At 39.5% G+C, this 16,758-nt stretch overlaps 1 protein-coding gene across 13 annotated transcripts in view; it reads left to right on the top strand.

Annotated features, from left to right (window-relative positions):
- The window catches only part of SLC8A1 (solute carrier family 8 (sodium/calcium exchanger), member 1), a 355,239-nt gene that overhangs the window by 77,724 nt on the left and 260,757 nt on the right, over positions 1-16,758 (top strand). The gene's annotated exons all lie outside the window — the stretch shown is intronic.

The raw sequence follows: 16,758 nt of genomic DNA, 5'->3' as shown, positions 1-16,758 counted from the left end.
GTGTGTTGCCATCATCTTGGTAAAACCTGAGCAGATTGTACACTAAATTGTAAAGTGGGAAGAAATCTTCTTTGGTTTTCTTTCCTGCGGACACTGGTAACCCAGGGAAAGAGATTTAAGCACGCTTAATTCTTTTGAATGGAGCAAGCTTGAGGCTGTAACACCTCAAACAGGATTATTTGCTGCTGTGCTGCTCTGTCCTTGTGGGCTGAGGTGTAGAAAATGTTCTACGGGTTACAATTATCTTGAGCACCATAGAGGTTTTCCTGTAAAATACAGGGTAGGGCAGAAGTAGGTTGACAGTAGTGAGTACTCGAAACACCGATTTTGCTTTTACATCGTTATTTATTAATTATGTATTATTTTCCATATGGAAAACTGTAAAGCTACTTTTGCCCCACCCTGTATCTCCATCATGTTCCATCATGGCTAATGACATCTGCTCGTCGGAGATTCTTTCTTTGGGCTGGGAAAGCTGTTAAGCCCCTACGACTGTAAATGCCATGCAATCAAGTGTTCTCTTTGCAACAGTGGAATAGAAGTGGCTCTAAGCCAGGGAACAGGAAAGGAAGAGAGAATGGCCAAAATGGAAGGTGGGTTAATGGTACGAGAGATGGTCTTCATCACAGCCCCGGGTGGGTTAATGGTACCAGAGATGATCTTTATCGCAGCCCCGGGGGAGCCATGGAGGAGGGCCTGGGGCAGGCAAATGCTGCAGCAGCTAGTGGACATTGGCTGCTGGCTTCCCGCACGGCCTGGCACTTTCTGACCTGGTCGTGGGGAGTCCAGAAGGTCCTGGGAGGGAAAGTTGACAATATGGGCAGAATGAAAGGAAATCTCCTCCTTCGCTTCCTCTCCTGGCTGGACATACCACCTACGTAATACCCATCTATTTGCCAAAGGTTGAGCCAGCCAGGACTCATTCTTTTCACAGGCCCATACAGCTGTCTCATTGTAGAGCCAGGCGAAATAAACAATGCCTGTTCATTTCCTGCCTTTCTCCCGAGGATCGGTGCTCCAGATGACATGTTCTTTCCTTCTTACAATGGTCTCCACAGGGTCAGACAGGCCAGTAGGCATTGTGTGCTTTGGGGACGGTTGAAGATATAGAGGCAAGGGGGGCAAAAACAGAGCCCAGAGCAGAGCTTGCCTTCCAGGCTGGTGTTCATGATAAGAGGGCAACCAATTTCACTTGACCCGGTAATTCAGATATTAATGACATAGCCTGGGGTATTTTATTCCAGATACAGTTTTTCTTAGGCTTAGATATGAGAGATACGGAGTTCTGGGTACCCGTGAAGCCCTGTGGTGACCCTCAAAACCAAGATCACCCCACTTTTCCATGCTAGACTTCCTGAGATAAAGACAGATTTAGAAATAGCCCTCAGTTTGGATTCCATTCCAGGTCTACCCTTGTCCCCTACTAGCATTGTGACTTTCAGCAAGTTAATTAAGATCATCTTATCTGCAAAGTGAGGTGGTGGAGGTTGTGGTGGTAATGAGGATGGTGGTGATGGTGGTTGTGGTGATGGTGTTGGAATTGGTGATTTTGCATATGGTGGCAGTGGTATTAGAGGTGGTGGCTTTGCATACGCCGGTGGTGGTGGAAGTATTGGTATTATAAGTGTTGGTGTTGGAGGTGGTGGTCTTGGATGTGGTGGTGGTGTTGGAAGTGATGATGGTGGTGAAGGTGGTAGTGGTTCTAAGATGTATTGAGAGCCAGGGTTCCTGCTTTTTTCTCACAATATTCATTTGATTTCATCATTGCAACAACTTTATTAGGTGGATGCAATTATACTAATTTTACAGATGAAACAGTTGAGGCTTAGAGAGAAACTAACTCTCTTTGGGGTCACACAGCTAATAAGGGAGGACCTAGAATTTAGCTGTCGAACTGCCTGACGGTGAGATCTGTATCATCTCATCGGAGCTGATCTCTCCGGGAGCGGCTTGCAGAGGCCAGGATAGGCATGTAGGAGGCGTGTGACGCAGTGGCCCTGCCTGCAGCATGGCTCATGCAGCTAGGAAATGAGAAATTAGCGCAGTCATTCATCTGTTCTGGAATCTGGAACATGTATTTACCACGTTGTACCCCACCCTCACGCGAGGAGAGCCAGGATTAACTGAGTTTGAGAAGCAAGAAAAATGCTAAATGCTATAATCCCTCCATGTACCTGACCTGTTCAATCGTTGTCTACTCTGTCCTCTCTCGGTATTTATTTCTCTTTGTTCCTAAATAAAAAGGGGACTTTTTATTATTAGCTTTCTCTCATTGCCTGCATTGACCCTGCAACGTTTTAACTTCCTTTTATGGCTGAACAATGAATGTAGCTTTTCTCCATACTTAAAATAGTAGTTTCTTGGCCTATCTTTTTTAGATATAATACAAGACAATGTAAATTCATGACAACAGAGAATCTGTGCTGGAGAATGCTTGTTCCCTTGTGTCAGCGCTACCAAGACGTTTAAAAAGTCGTCTTCTCTGCTCCTGGAGGCCACTAATCATTAGAATTCTTGGCTAGGAGGCTTTCTTAGGATAAGTGGCCCACCTGGCAGTGTATCTGATACAGATCTACCCAGAATTTTTAGATACTTTTAAAAAATCCAGTTCCAAGTTACTGTTGCTTCTGAACTACATTTCAGAAACAAAATCAGTATTCAAACTAATTTGCTTTTTAAATAGTTCTATTTTGCTTTTGTTTTTTAACTTTTGCAGCTGAATTATTAGTCTGCTTGGAGTAACTCACTGTTGATATGTTTATAAATACAATTAGTTATAACCTTTAAGTGAAGCCTCCAGCCATTCTCTTTCAACAGAGAATTTCTTTTAAAATCTCTCTCTCTCTCTCTCTCCCCCCAAAGGTAAAGGTGTGGAAATAAAATTAAGTCCTATTTACATAGAGTTTAATTTTAATTTTAGGGTACAGTAGAAAACAATTCCCAAAGGACAACTTATATTCTCACACAATAAATGTTAACAATCTTAACTGTTTTAAAATGAGCTATTCAGTTCAGTGTGTGTATCTGTGTGGGGTGGGGGGGGGGGGGAAGGTGTGTATCAGCTCAGGAGAAGAGGGGGAGGGAGAGAGAGGAGGCAAAGAAGGGGGAAAGGAAGGGGTCACAGGGGACAGATTTGGGATCAGGAGAGGGGCAACAAGGGACTGGAGGCAGAGAAGTGGGGAGGGAGAGAAAGGGACAGGAAGCAGAGAGAGGAGTGGGAGGAGGGTACAGAGGACTGGGGAAAGGAAGGGAAAAGCAGGGGTCTATATATACCTATATCTACACCGATACCTCTATCCATCTATCTATCTCTGTCTCCCTATATAGAGGAAGAAAGGAGGCAGGAACTAGAGGGTGGGGAAGAGGAAGGGAGAGGAAAGGGGAGGGTAGGCAAAGAAAGAGGGAGGAGGGGAGCAGGGAGGCAGGCAGAGGGATGAAGACAGAGACTAAGAATATACAGCCCTGATTAGATTTCAGCTATTACTAAAGTGAACTGCAGCCTGGAATTAGTCCAGAAAACAATATGAGAGGAAGAAAATAAACATGGGATTCACTCAAGCTGCTTCTTTAGTAAAAATAGACAGCAATTTCGTCTTTGAAATCAAATGTACCTAACAATTGCCTAAGTATGTCTGAGGAGCCGGAGGAAGCTTGCTGACTCTTCCTGGGTTGTGCTGAATGGGTGGGGCTGGTACCTAGTCACTGATTCCTGCTTTCACAAATGTTCGATGAGCACCAATCCTGGTCCAGTGCCTTTGCGAGCTGTGGTGACCGACATGCGGACCCTGCCATGGACAACCTGATGCTGTACGTGAGGAGGTAGACGGACAGGTCCTTGGTCATTCACTGGCATGGATGTGTCGCCAGCCCCGGAAGCCTCTCTGTGCCTTCCTTGGCATCCTTCCCTCAGTGTTTCCTAACGGGGCTCTTACCTCTGCTGCTCAGACGGAAAAGGTCTGGTGATGAGCTGGCTGTCAGTGTCACCACCGGCCACCCCTGGCAGCAGCCACCCACTCTGTGCCTGCTCTTCTTCAGAAGAAAACTGCCCAGCTCCTTCTGGGGCCCCATCCCCACCCCAATGGCTCCTGTCACCACTTGGTGCCCTGTTCAGTGGAAACCAGAAGAGTAGACATTTGGAACAACTTGGCTAGCAAGTTGGAATGGAAATAGATATAAGGAATTAATTAGAGGCAATGGAAGAGGGAATCCATTATGCCTAAATCACAACTCCAATGATTTGCTATTCTAACCACATATACATATTATATATATCATATACAGTATATTATATATATATGATATATATAATATATATAAATTGTTTGTTCCTTTGTCTTCAGGGAAATTGTAAGTGCAGCTGAAGCAGATATGTAGCCCTGTACGTATAGTGTTGTCTCTGCAGAACTCAAAAAATTACAATTTTTGTCTTTGAAAAAAGAAAGAATCCACAAAGGCCATTAAGTTCCTTCCAGCTCTAAAATCCAGTTATTCGGCAGTGTTGTGCCCTCCTGAGACTCTGTGACCTTGTTTCATTATCTTGCTCTGGGCCTTGGTCGTTCACGCCTAAAGAAATGCTGGGTGTGCCTCCAGCTACTGTGTGCTTCCGTAGCCTGTCCCCACCAGCTTTCTCCAAGCATTCCGTGGACACTCGCAGGGCCCTGTCCTTAGATACACTTCCATTCCCTTCTGCAACAGCTTTCTGAGCCAGGTAATCCCTGCTCTTTGGTATCCAGATGACACAAATCTATGTTCCTTCTTCTCCAATATTGCCATCTCCAAAGGGTTTTCTTGAGTTGAAGCCTATTGTCCTATTATAAATATACATCATGTAAATATACTTACATAAATGTAACCAGTAGTATTTTTCAGGATGGCAGTGTAGGAAGCAAAAGAATAAAATATTGATCTCTAGGCATAAGCCAATTCATTTCCAATCAAGTTATCTGTATGTTTTCTGTAATACATACATTGTCTCATCATGAATATATAACAAACTGAGCTTATTTATTTATTTTAAAAAAGGCAGGGAGTGCCCTAACCGGTTTGGCTCAGTGGATAGAGCGTCGGCCTGCGGACTCAAGGGTCCCAGGTTCAATTCCGGTCAAAGGCATGTACCTTGGTTGCAGGCACATACCCAGTAGGGAGTGTGCAGGAGGCAGCTGGTCGATGTTTCTCTCTCATCAAATGTTTCTAACTCTCTATCCCTCTCCCTTCCTCTCTGTAAAAAATCAATAAAAAATATATATTTTTTTTAAAAAAGGCGGGGAGTTATTGCAAAAATGCATGAACAGTGAATAAACTTCCAAGAGACTAAAGCAAGTCCCTACTTAATCATTAGTTTTCTGTGAATGGAACAGAAAAATAATTGAAGAGTTAAATATTTTAATGAAATGCCAGGTATTAATAGGTCAGTCAAGTGACAACAATATAGAATTTAACACATGGAAAAATCAATCAGGCAAGTACAGAATCAGAACCATTAGACCTGGAAATATCTTAAGTAAAAAAAAAAAAAAAAAAAAAAGGAAAGAAAAATTTGAGAGTTTTAATTGACCATAAGTCTTGAGTTACTCAGTAGTAAGTAAAGGTAACACTATGTAATGTCCGGTGCACTAGGCACACATCAGTTACACTGTTGCATTAAACCACACCTGGGTGCTACATCTCATGTGGGCCCTTATCTATTCTGTTGATGTTTATAGATATTTGCTTCCCCAAAATCTCACTGTCTCAGTGGCTAGAATCTCAACAGTTCCTAGAGTTTTGGTTTCAATCTAGTATATTGTTTTCCAGCAAAATCAATACCTAAAATAGAAGGCAGAAAAGAATGCAATTTCACTCATTAGCAATTCTATAATCACTTTGATTTGTGTTTATAAGATATGTGAAGGGCATGCACAGTACTTTTACATTTGAGAAATTGTATTCATTTCCTGTTTCCAAATTGTTCATACACTCAAGGGGCCATTTAAACATTAGGCTATTTCTCTTGCATAATTTTCATGAATTTTCTTTTTCAATTGATATAAAAGATAGTACTCAAAAAATGGACTTTCTTTGCAGCTGTTAGCTGGTAAATCAATCTGTATTATTGAATGCAATGCCTAGTGAAACACTCCATCATGTGCCTGCAGCAGATCATATCATAGTTCATGCGAACATAACACATCTTCTATTTACATCTGTTATATTCCCACCTGTTCACCCAGGGATTAGTAAATATAAATCTGCCTTATAAACAAGGAAAGTTGGAATGAAATTTGACACACTACACCTTTGTACACCTTTGAGTTCCTCCTTAGAGGATGTTGATTTATATCATGCTGTGCGAGGATATTATATACCATAAAGCTTCAGACAAGCTACAGCACTTAAGCGTTTTCTCTTGTATTTGATATGAGGCTCACATGGTATTTGGAGAAAAGGTGAAAAGTAAATCAAATATGAAATGTAAGTAACATCTGAATTCTTTCTAACTTTATTAAGAAAAAAAGGGATCTTGAGGAGGTTGAAGAGGGTTTAAAGGGGACAAATGGTGATGGAAAGACATTTGACCTGGGGTGGTGAACACACAATACAATGTACAGATGATGTATTATAGCATTGTATACCTGAGACCTACATACTTTTATTAAACATTGTCACCCTAATAACATAAATTTTAAAAGGGATGATTATAAAGATTCTTAAAATAATTTCAAAAATCAGCAATGATAACCAGAAAATAAAAAACACTCTAAATTAGTCTCTAACTTTTCAGAGGCACTTAAATGAAATCATAACAAAAGTGTCCATCTGCAGTTTTCATCCATAGTAAATTTATGTTTGAGTTTTTGTAGTTGATACTCTAATGATAAAACTTTATATGTTTGTTATTGTGGCTGATTTACACCTTTGCCATTTTAGCAGCTGTGGTTTTTGTAGACATTACACTTGCCAGTGCATTTAACAGGAATTTCTGAAACCAATAAGATGACCTGTGTTGTCTTTGATCTATGCAGGCAGTGCTGCCTTAAGAGCATATTTCAGCGAGGAAACAATCCGAATCTCCCTGCTCTTCAAGTGGCGTTACCTCCCCTGGTTAGGAAATAGCTTCATTAAAGAGTGCAGGCTCCCTCCAAAGGACTGTGAAATTTACGGCAAAGGGCACTAGAACTTGCTCATTATTCTCAGGCTTTAGACCAGTGCCTGATACATTGTAAATGGATGCAGATGGATATAAATGGGCATATAATCCGTCTATAAGCAGCTCTTGGATTCTCAGGATTAAGAAGCGACACATTCATGACCACTGTTATCTCTAGGGTAAATTAATTACATTTACTACACCATTAGAATTACAAGCCGTCTCACCAACAGGTCTATACAATTTCATAGACAAGGGTCATCGTTGCAAGAGATCACTTTCTCCACATGAATGTGTGGTGACCCATCGCTAAGCAGCCTGTGTAATGTGACCAGTGTAACAGAGCCTGAAGGACATGAGGGCTGGAGTCAGATGACCTGGTTCAAGCCCTAGCTCAACTGTTCACTTGGAAGTTGATGTTGAACTAGTTATTTAACGTCCCTCTGCCCCAGTTTCCTCATCTATGAAACAGGACAAATAGCTGTACATCATGATTTTTATTAAGAAGTAAATGAGATAATATGTGTAAAATGGTAAGAATCATCCCTGACACATGGCAAAAACTCAATCTATGTTAGTTATTGCCAAGATACTGACTCAAAAATAACTTAGGTGTCTGTATAAAAATAATGTACCTAATATATTTTCATATAAGGAGAAAATTATAAATAATTTTTACATTTTAGTGTATATAATCTTTGTTTTGTTCCTGCTTTTGCTGTGTAGGTCTGTGTTTAAAGTATTTCTTTTTTCTTTTTCTTTTTATTGATTTCAGAGAGGAAGGGAGAGAGAGAGAGAGAGAAAGAGAGAAAGAGATAAAAACATCAGTGATGAGAGCGAATCATTGACTGGCTGCCTCTTGCACGCCTTCCACTGTGGACTGATCCTGCAACCCGGGCATGTGCCCTTGACCAGAATCAAACCTGGGACCCTTCAGTCCACAGGCCAATGCTCTATGCACTGAGCCAAACCAGTGAGGGCTAAAATATTTCTTAAATAAAATTATTTAAAATAAAATCTTGATAGCTGAATAATATCCTATTATATAAATACAATTTACCTAGTGAGGCCCTATTATTTTTTTTAATATTATTTGGTTTTGTTTTCTTTTTATAAATGTTTACACATAAATAATGAATGCCATAGTGGACATTTAAAAAATTTTTAGTTGACATATTAAATTACTTCTTTAGGCTAACTACTTAAATTGGAATAAATAGACCAAAATATATAGATATGTTAAGGCTCTTAATAACTTTCAAGTTATTTTAAGAAAATCTGTACCAATTTATATTTTTAATATCTATACATAATTTTCTAATGGGACTGATTATTTATTAGAAAAACCTTATTGTACTTACACATGGAACTGCTTCCTTTGAAATTTTTCTGCTAGCATTCATTGTGTCAAATATTGTGCCAGCCATTAACATACTTTACATTTATTACCTGTGAAGTGTGCCTGGATTCCAATATGTCATTATTATTCAAAACCCTTCTAAATTCCTCTTTTGAAATTATGTTCATAGCCATAGATATTACCTATTTTTAAAAATTTCTATGACATTATCTTGCCTGGTCATTCACTTTATTCAACAGTCTTAGTGCCAAACACTTTAGGCTGGTACCCAAATTAAATCCAATAAAAAATGTATTTTAAAAACCATTTATCAAGCTTGTATTGCAGTATTATGGAATGGGTACTGTTTTAGGGTTGAAATATCTCATTTGCTGGTCTTATCGAATAGCGGATTTAGTTATATGTTGAAGACTCACTTTCCTTTTCTGGAAAATGGTGAAAATAGTTCTTAATCAAAGTACTTTGATGAATATCTTGAGATAGGGTATGTGAAAATGCTTTATTAATGAAAAACCGGATTTGATAATAATGTTATTAGCAAATATCAAAGATAATTTATAGGTGAGTTCAAAGAGCGCTAATACATGTATTAAAATGGCATGTCAGAATGATGATGATGACTATATTTACATAGTAGGAAAATCTCATTTATAGTTCTACTTTCCCCCTGCTATTTCTGCAAATAGATATCTGCAAAATTTTATTCTTCTCTGTAATGCTCATAAGCATTAAACTCTTAGTGGAATATATAGGCTTCTTTTACTAGTCACTAGAAAGCTTCCAATGCAAACCAAATAAATCTACTTTCAGTGTGATCCCTAGTATCAGATGTTGATTTCCTCCTAGTTTCATGAGTCACAAGTCAAATTGCAATGTCCTCATATTCTGATTTTTTTTTATTACATAATTTCATTGACCTCAGAGGGGTGCTGTAATAACCTAACAAAACCATCTCTAAGACTTACTGCCAGTTGCTTTAGTGAAAACAGGCATGCATTCTATCCCTTGCCCATGATTTATTAAAAGTATTTCTTAAATAGGTTTTATCTAATACTTGCTTGCAGAGGTTACCTCTTCCTTTTTTCTTCCATTTCTCTCTCTCTTCTCCTGTTTACTCTTCTCACTCTTAGCCTGTGGTTGCTCCTATTGGCTGGGCTATTTTTTTACAGCGCTCACAGCACTGCATTTTTGGTGGTGAAGGATTCGGAGGTATAGAATAGCAGCATTAGTGAATCAGTAGCTTGATGGGGTGGTTGATAGACAGCCGTGAAATGGAAGGCGAAGCGAGAAACAGCAGATCATACTGTACATGTATGACTACATTCTCGTTCCCACCTCTGCTAATGGTGGCATTTGGATGATGTGGCACCAGAATGCATAATTCCCACTGCAGATGGAGCAAGATTTCTACTGTAATTTCCCCCAAAAGCCTGAGCATCTTATTTCTCTTAGTCCTTTTCACTGTCCAGCCTCATTATTTGCCACCACCTCCAATGCTTTTCTACTCAGCTAGCTAGGTGACAGATGGAGGTTGTGCTGTAAGAATTAAGAGTTGTGTTCAGCGATTCTAAATAAATGATCACAGTCTCACTCTTGATAAACTGAAGCTCTGATGTAGTATTTTGTGGGCATGTTTCTGAAGGATGGTGAATTTAAAAATCTTTGGAGGATTCAAATTTATTTCTGGCCAGCTGCTTGCTTTGGACAATTCTGAAGCAGGAATTCTTGAACAAGAGCCTAAGATTCCATTATCTTTTGGCTATGAAGCAGGGCAGAAACCCGGATTTCTCTATTAACTCCTGGTGTATTTCTGAAATGGAAATCTGCATTTTTTTTTTCTCAGTAGGAAAAAAATTCAGAGTTCTCTTCTATAAGAAAATATGATTGGGTACTTACAGGTGGTATTTTACTCAACCGACTGGCAATTTCAAATGAGTACCGGAAGTCAAACCAGTGTGATGATTTCAGAGAGATTTGTTCTTGAGGAAAATACCTTACATTCCTGGCCCATGGTCTCAAAGATAGGAAGAATTTTATAGGCCTTTCTTGAACTGATATTTTGCGATCCTATCAAAAGTGACGCTTATATATAATCATTTACTCGGATTTAAAGCATGTTACCTAACTATAACATGGTGTGGTGGTTTTTTTGTTTGTTTGTTTTTTGTTTTTGTTTTTTGTTGTTGTTGTTTTTTATTTTTTCATTCCTGTGCTGTTGCTTTTAAGTTACCACCAAAAATTAGGAGTTTTTTTAGGCTACTTAAGGCTATAATTTCCTATATTAATGTCCTTTAACTCAGTATTGAGTTAAAATTTGCTCCAATGCTATATCTCTTATTTTAGCAGAATTGGACAAGCCCAAGGGACAAGTAATTTATATTGCTAAACCTTGATCAAGCTCATGAATGTTAAGTCTCTAACTACAGCCTCTCAGAAATATGGGCCTTTGGTGCTGTTTTGCCACCTTTGTGAGCATGAAGCATCCTTCAGTGTGTGATGGTTTGTTAATTAGCAATTATTCATTGCACTTTCAGTTCCCCCAGTTGAACCACCTACTTGCCACAGCCTTGCTTCCCACAGCTGTTTTAATTACTGTCTCCCATCGCCCAGATTCAGGCTGTCCGATTATGTTTTATTGTGTCCTTTGTGTAAAGGGAATTCCGAAGTGCCAACACCCCACGTGGTTTTAGGAAGGAAATGCAGAAAGTAAAGCAAGAGACAGTCTCACCACTTAGTGTTTCCTAATTGGCCTTTGTGTGAATCTGCAGAGCTGTGCCATCACACTAAAGATATCCACAGTCTGAAAGGAAATGTTCAAGTGAAATGGGTGGAAAGGTACAAACTTCCAGTTATAAGATATGTAAGTCCTGAGATGATGTACATCATGGTGACTATCCTATATAATAAAAGGCTAATATGCAAATCGACCAAACAGCAGAATGATGTTCCATGGGGAGCAGGCCTAAGCTGTCAGTTGGACATCCCCCAAGGGCTCCCAGACTGTGAGAGGGCACAGGCCGGGCTGAGGGGAAACGCGCCCCCTCCCAAGTGCACGAGTTTTGTGCACCAGGCCTCTAGTAGTTAATAATACTGTATTAAATATATTTGAAAGTTGCTAAGAGAGTAGATCTTAAAAGTTCTTAGCGCAAGAAAAAAATTTATAGCTATGTGTGGTGATGCATATTTAACAGACTTACTGTGGTGATCATTTTGTAAAAGATGTTGAATTGTTATGTTGTACACCTGAAACTAATACACTGTTATATGTGAATTATATCTCAATTAAAAATATTGTTGACAATCCTGCCCAAAGATCGATAGAAGAAAATATTGATAAATTAAGGCTGGGAGGGTTATCTGAATGCTGGCATATCTTACAGGGAAGACCATAAAATAAATACTTTTGCAGGTATGAGTTTAGATTGGATATGATCTATTTTAACCACAAACTTTCACTGAAGATGTATTAAACAATATTTGATGCCCTGAACTCTCTCAGGAGCTGGGTGATAGGGAGGAAAGAAACAGAGAAGGCAATTAGAAGAATGAAGAAACTATGGCCTAGCCCCGTGGTCGGCAAACTGCAGCTTGCGATCTACATGCAGCTCTTTGGCCCCTTGAGTGTGGCTCTTCCTAAGCCTTAGGAGTACCCTAATTAAGTTAATAACAATGTACCTACCTATAGAGTTTAAGTTTAAAAAATTTGGCTCTCAAAAGAAATTTCAATTGTTGTACTGTTGATATTTGGCTCTGTTGACTAATGAGTTTGCTGACCACTGGCTAGCCCTTGACCAAACTCTCCATCTAGGGAAGTGTGACTTCTCTTGACCATTCCCTTTGCTTAAAGAGACCCTCCAGAAGAAGGTTAGGAAGGTCAGTTATTTAAAAGATATTTATTGAATGTCACCAAGTTGGGAAAGTGGAGTAAATAAAATAGGGAGGGTCTTTGTTGAGAGGAGCTGACAGCTGACTCAGGCAGATCAATCAGAAAGCAATGGGCTGGGAGCCATGGGAGCCACAGTTACAGAGGAATGAGATTTTCCCAGGCAGGCAGCCTGTGGGACGGGAGGAAAAGGCTCCACCGACTAAGGAGTAAAACTTCAAAAAATAGAAATGGAGAAATAGACATCAGTGAAAGGCAGGGAAGGAGCATGCATGCTACAAAGAAAGGATAAACCATTGACTTTTACTAGTAGAAGTGAAGGAACCTTAGATTGTATCTTGTTAAACATCTTTCACAGGTAACGAAACAGTCCAAGAGAAATCTAGTGAGTGACTTACTCAGATCAGATGGTTAGTAAGGGACAGAACTGATCCTGGAACCCACTCAGCCTAATCTGTCCACTTTTTGGCTTTGCCATCATGAAGTAGGACCATTATGGGAAAGAAATGGGGAAACACCACACAGACAGGGATTGCCTTGTTCCCGTTGTATGTAGATGCGGACAGCATGTGACGTAGATATGGGGAGTACATATCAGATGCTCACCTACCTAAATGTAAACCCCAAGTGGTAAATGTGAGACATGAGGTCCTTCTGTGGATGTCTCTCGGCTGCTGAAAAGTGATCCCCAAGATGGTTTAGCTTGGAACCAACAGAGGATGAGCTGACAATGGTTAGATCGTCGGCATGGGGGAAGTGCAGAGCCACACAGACTCTGTCTTCGTGGCCAGCACCACACACCTAGCGGCATTGGGTGGCAGAGGCCCTTGGCTTCCCCAGAGCTTCGCACACTGATTTCATTGGTTGGTCCAGGAAGACACTCCACCCCTCCCGTTTATTGGCATACCCTCCACACTCAGCCCTCACCTGCCAGCATCCTTTCCTACCCTCACCTGTTTGCTAGTGAAACTTATGTTAATCAAGGACTAAAGCAAATTTATGGAAGTTTAAATCAGATTTCAGGTCAAAGAATATTTTACAGCTAGAGTGTTACATGGATTGACCCAACTAGGTAGAAAAGTAGAGTGAGCAAGGAAAAAAATAAAACACCTGTTAGTTCAAGTACAAACATTGTATTTCATTAAAATTGTTAAAGATTGAGACGGTTGAAGAATTATCTCATCCTTCTCATTCTAAGATTTCTAAAAAAGAAACATGCCCAAACCAACCATAAAGCATCCTGCAGGCACTAAAATACAAAGGTGAAAAGGTGAAGTACCTTCTCTGTGTTGGAAATTGGAAGATGAATTGAGGCTTGAGCCTCAATTCTAGTTTGCAGGAAGTACTGGAAAAGGGGCCAACTGTTATACCATGATTCATCCACTTTATTTTAAAGATAACCTCTTAAAAACTATCATTTACAAGATATGGAAACATCCATGTATCTTCCTTAAGCAATCTATATTTAAGACATTCCTTGGCTTTTATCCACAGTGTTTTCCAGACTTTTTTTTCTTGCAGTAATTGCTTTAGCAAATGTAGATATACAGATAGCCCATCCTAACTCTAAACTACAAATCCTGCCCTGACATCTTCATTCAGCAACAAAAATGGGATGACTTTATGCTCTGAGATATGGCTATTCTGTGTAATGATTACAGTGTTTTTCACAAAAACTGGGAAGCATGTTTTCCTAGCATTATCCCCCTTCTGCCTATGAGGACTACCTTATTTACATCATTGACTCCAAGTCTTTCATGAAATGAGTTACATCTTATGGGGCTGGGGCTGGGGAGTAGCATGGACTTGCTCAGTGGTTCAGTAAATTACAGCATTTTCATGGGATTATAAATTCACAAACAGATAATTGATGTTATCCGTAAGCTTTTATTGGCTTAGAAAAACATGCCCAAACCAACTATAAAGATTTCAGAGGAAAAAATCAGTCTTTGTCAATTGATTGGATATAGTTTGTCTATAAAACCAAAAATCACCATGGCACCCTACTTTTCAGCCTTCACTTGAAGAGCAATGGGGTCATTTTTGCACAGTCTATTTAGCTGTTTGACATCTAGCTTTCTGGTTAATTATGCATTTCGAGCTAGGAAGCAGTGTACTCGTGCCCACTTGAATCCTCTGAAATGCTTTAGTTCTACTTTCCAATCATGGAAGTGTAAGAAATGTCATCCTAAATAAGACCAACCATCCTCAGGGCCCATATTTTATCTTTCAAAGAATCTAGGAGATTGATGGCCAATAAAGAAATTATAATTCATTAAATTTACTTAAAATTTCTTGAATTTGATTCCCCAACATGCACAAACTTTGGGGATATTGAATTGAACAAGTATAATAGCTGTTGCATAAAATTATATATTTTAATGTGGCCCCTCCAAATCACCATATCTACTGCAAAAAAAATGTATTCCTGAAGGCACTGGCAAAAGCCATGCATTACAGATGTAGTGTAGAAGTGATCTCAGTTTATTCAAATGACTAAAAATATATAAGGTTTGGTGATCATGGACATATACATATAAGAACAATGGAGAAAAAAAGATTTGTTATAAAGTATATATCAAGAGTAGCATTTCTTCCACTGATGATAGACAAGTGAGAAAGCTGTAGAGAAATACAGGGTTGGGTAAAAGTAGATTTACAGTTGTCAAGCAGGTTATGATTATTACAATAGCTCTATTAACTCAACAAGAATAATCTCTGTGCTCCACCTACTCACAAATGTAAACCTACTTTTGCACACTCCTGTATATTAACATTCATGGAACTGCTTTATGTTGATAGTATCAGGTGAATATGTCCTATTAGATACCAGTGGGTCTGCAAATCTATGATCATCTTAAGTTTAAAAAAGTTACATTGTAAAATAATCAAATGAAATAGTGACACTCAATGTTCAAAAGCAATAAAAGCTTTCTACTTATGTTCTTTAGGACACATATGGCCCCATTCAGGAGTTTATTCTTTTTTTTTTTTTTTAAATATATTTTATTGATTTTTTACAGAGTGGAAGGGAGAGAGATAGAGAGTTAGAAACATCGATGAGAGAGAAACATCGACCAGCTGCCTCCTGCACATCTCCCACTGGAGATGTGCCCGCAACCCAGGTACATGCCCTTGACCAGAATCGAACCTGGGACCTTTCAGTCCGCAGGCCGACGCTCTATTCACTGAGCCAAACCGGTTTCGGCAGGAGTTTATTCTTTTATCTTTATTTTTTTACTTCATAGCTGTATTTTCATGATCTTGCCTTCAGAGACAATGTAATTATTATTCATCATTAGTTACACTTCTGTTTGCGATGCCAGAGTACTTTCTATGAATCAGTTCTGTACCTTTTGAATCTCTTGCAATAAAAGTTCCCTGACTATTCCGAAGCTAATGTTGAATTTCAAGCTAACTGCATATGAACGGAGGAATGAGAGAGAGGAAATTATAACCGAGAGGTTTTCCAGGTTATTGATAAGGTCGCCTAGAGTACCTAGGGGTTAGGTCAATGACTTGATTATTTTAGATGAAGTAAAGGATTCAACTGAATTTATTACTCCTGTAGGGAAAGTGAGGGCAAAGAACTAAGCACTTCATTGGCGGACAACACTGTCTTCCTTAAAATCTGCAGCTAATCTAATGGGCACAGGTGTTGGCTCCTGCAACCTGGGGGGAATGAGGGAGTGGATCCAGGCTGGGGCTCTTTGGAAGGGGGCCATTGAGAAAGCTCCTTGGGCTGTACACACTGCTAACCATGGAGCAAATGCACCTCCTTCTTGAGTAATTAAGAGTCTACGTTCTTAATGCTTGGGTTATAGGGAGAATTTTTTGCTTTGCAAAATGTTTGCTTTGGAATAAAGCTAATTGGCATGCTGCACCGAATAATGCCAAATTGCTTGGTACTTTCCAAGCTTGCCTCCTTTTCAGTGGTTCCTATTCAGTGAGGATTAACTTTAAATACCGATTTAAATCTAAACGTAAGTTCCAAAATGCCTTCATGGGATGCTATTGATGTGTATTGTGCATGGAACCTATATTGTGTACATATGAGTGTCATTTATGAAACGTGCAAATGCCTAATTAGGGGAGAAATTCATGGCTTTAATTTTGTTAACTGTGCCTCAGCAAGTCACAAATAAAAATAAAATGATTGCAGTTGTGTCAGCCGCTAACAGCCAAGGCTTTCATCTGAGAGAGGTAATTTACTGGAGCACAAAGTTAGAGGAGCAGGTAATGATGGTGTAGTCAAGGTGAGCTTCTTTTCACTTCCCTGTGGTGGAAAAGATGGGAGGGAAGCCCTGTGGAGACAGTTTTTCTTCAGCACTGGCCATATGGCGGCCATAAGTGAGGGGAAAGTGAGTATTAATCTGGGTCATGACAAAA

The sequence above is a fragment of the Myotis brandtii genome, unplaced genomic scaffold (genome assembly GCF_000412655.1).
Source record: "Myotis brandtii unplaced genomic scaffold, ASM41265v1 scaffold191, whole genome shotgun sequence".
NCBI classification, from domain to species: Eukaryota; Metazoa; Chordata; class Mammalia; order Chiroptera; family Vespertilionidae; genus Myotis; species Myotis brandtii.
Note: the sequence above shows the minus strand (reverse complement) of the source record. Positions and strands in the feature narration are given on the sequence as shown.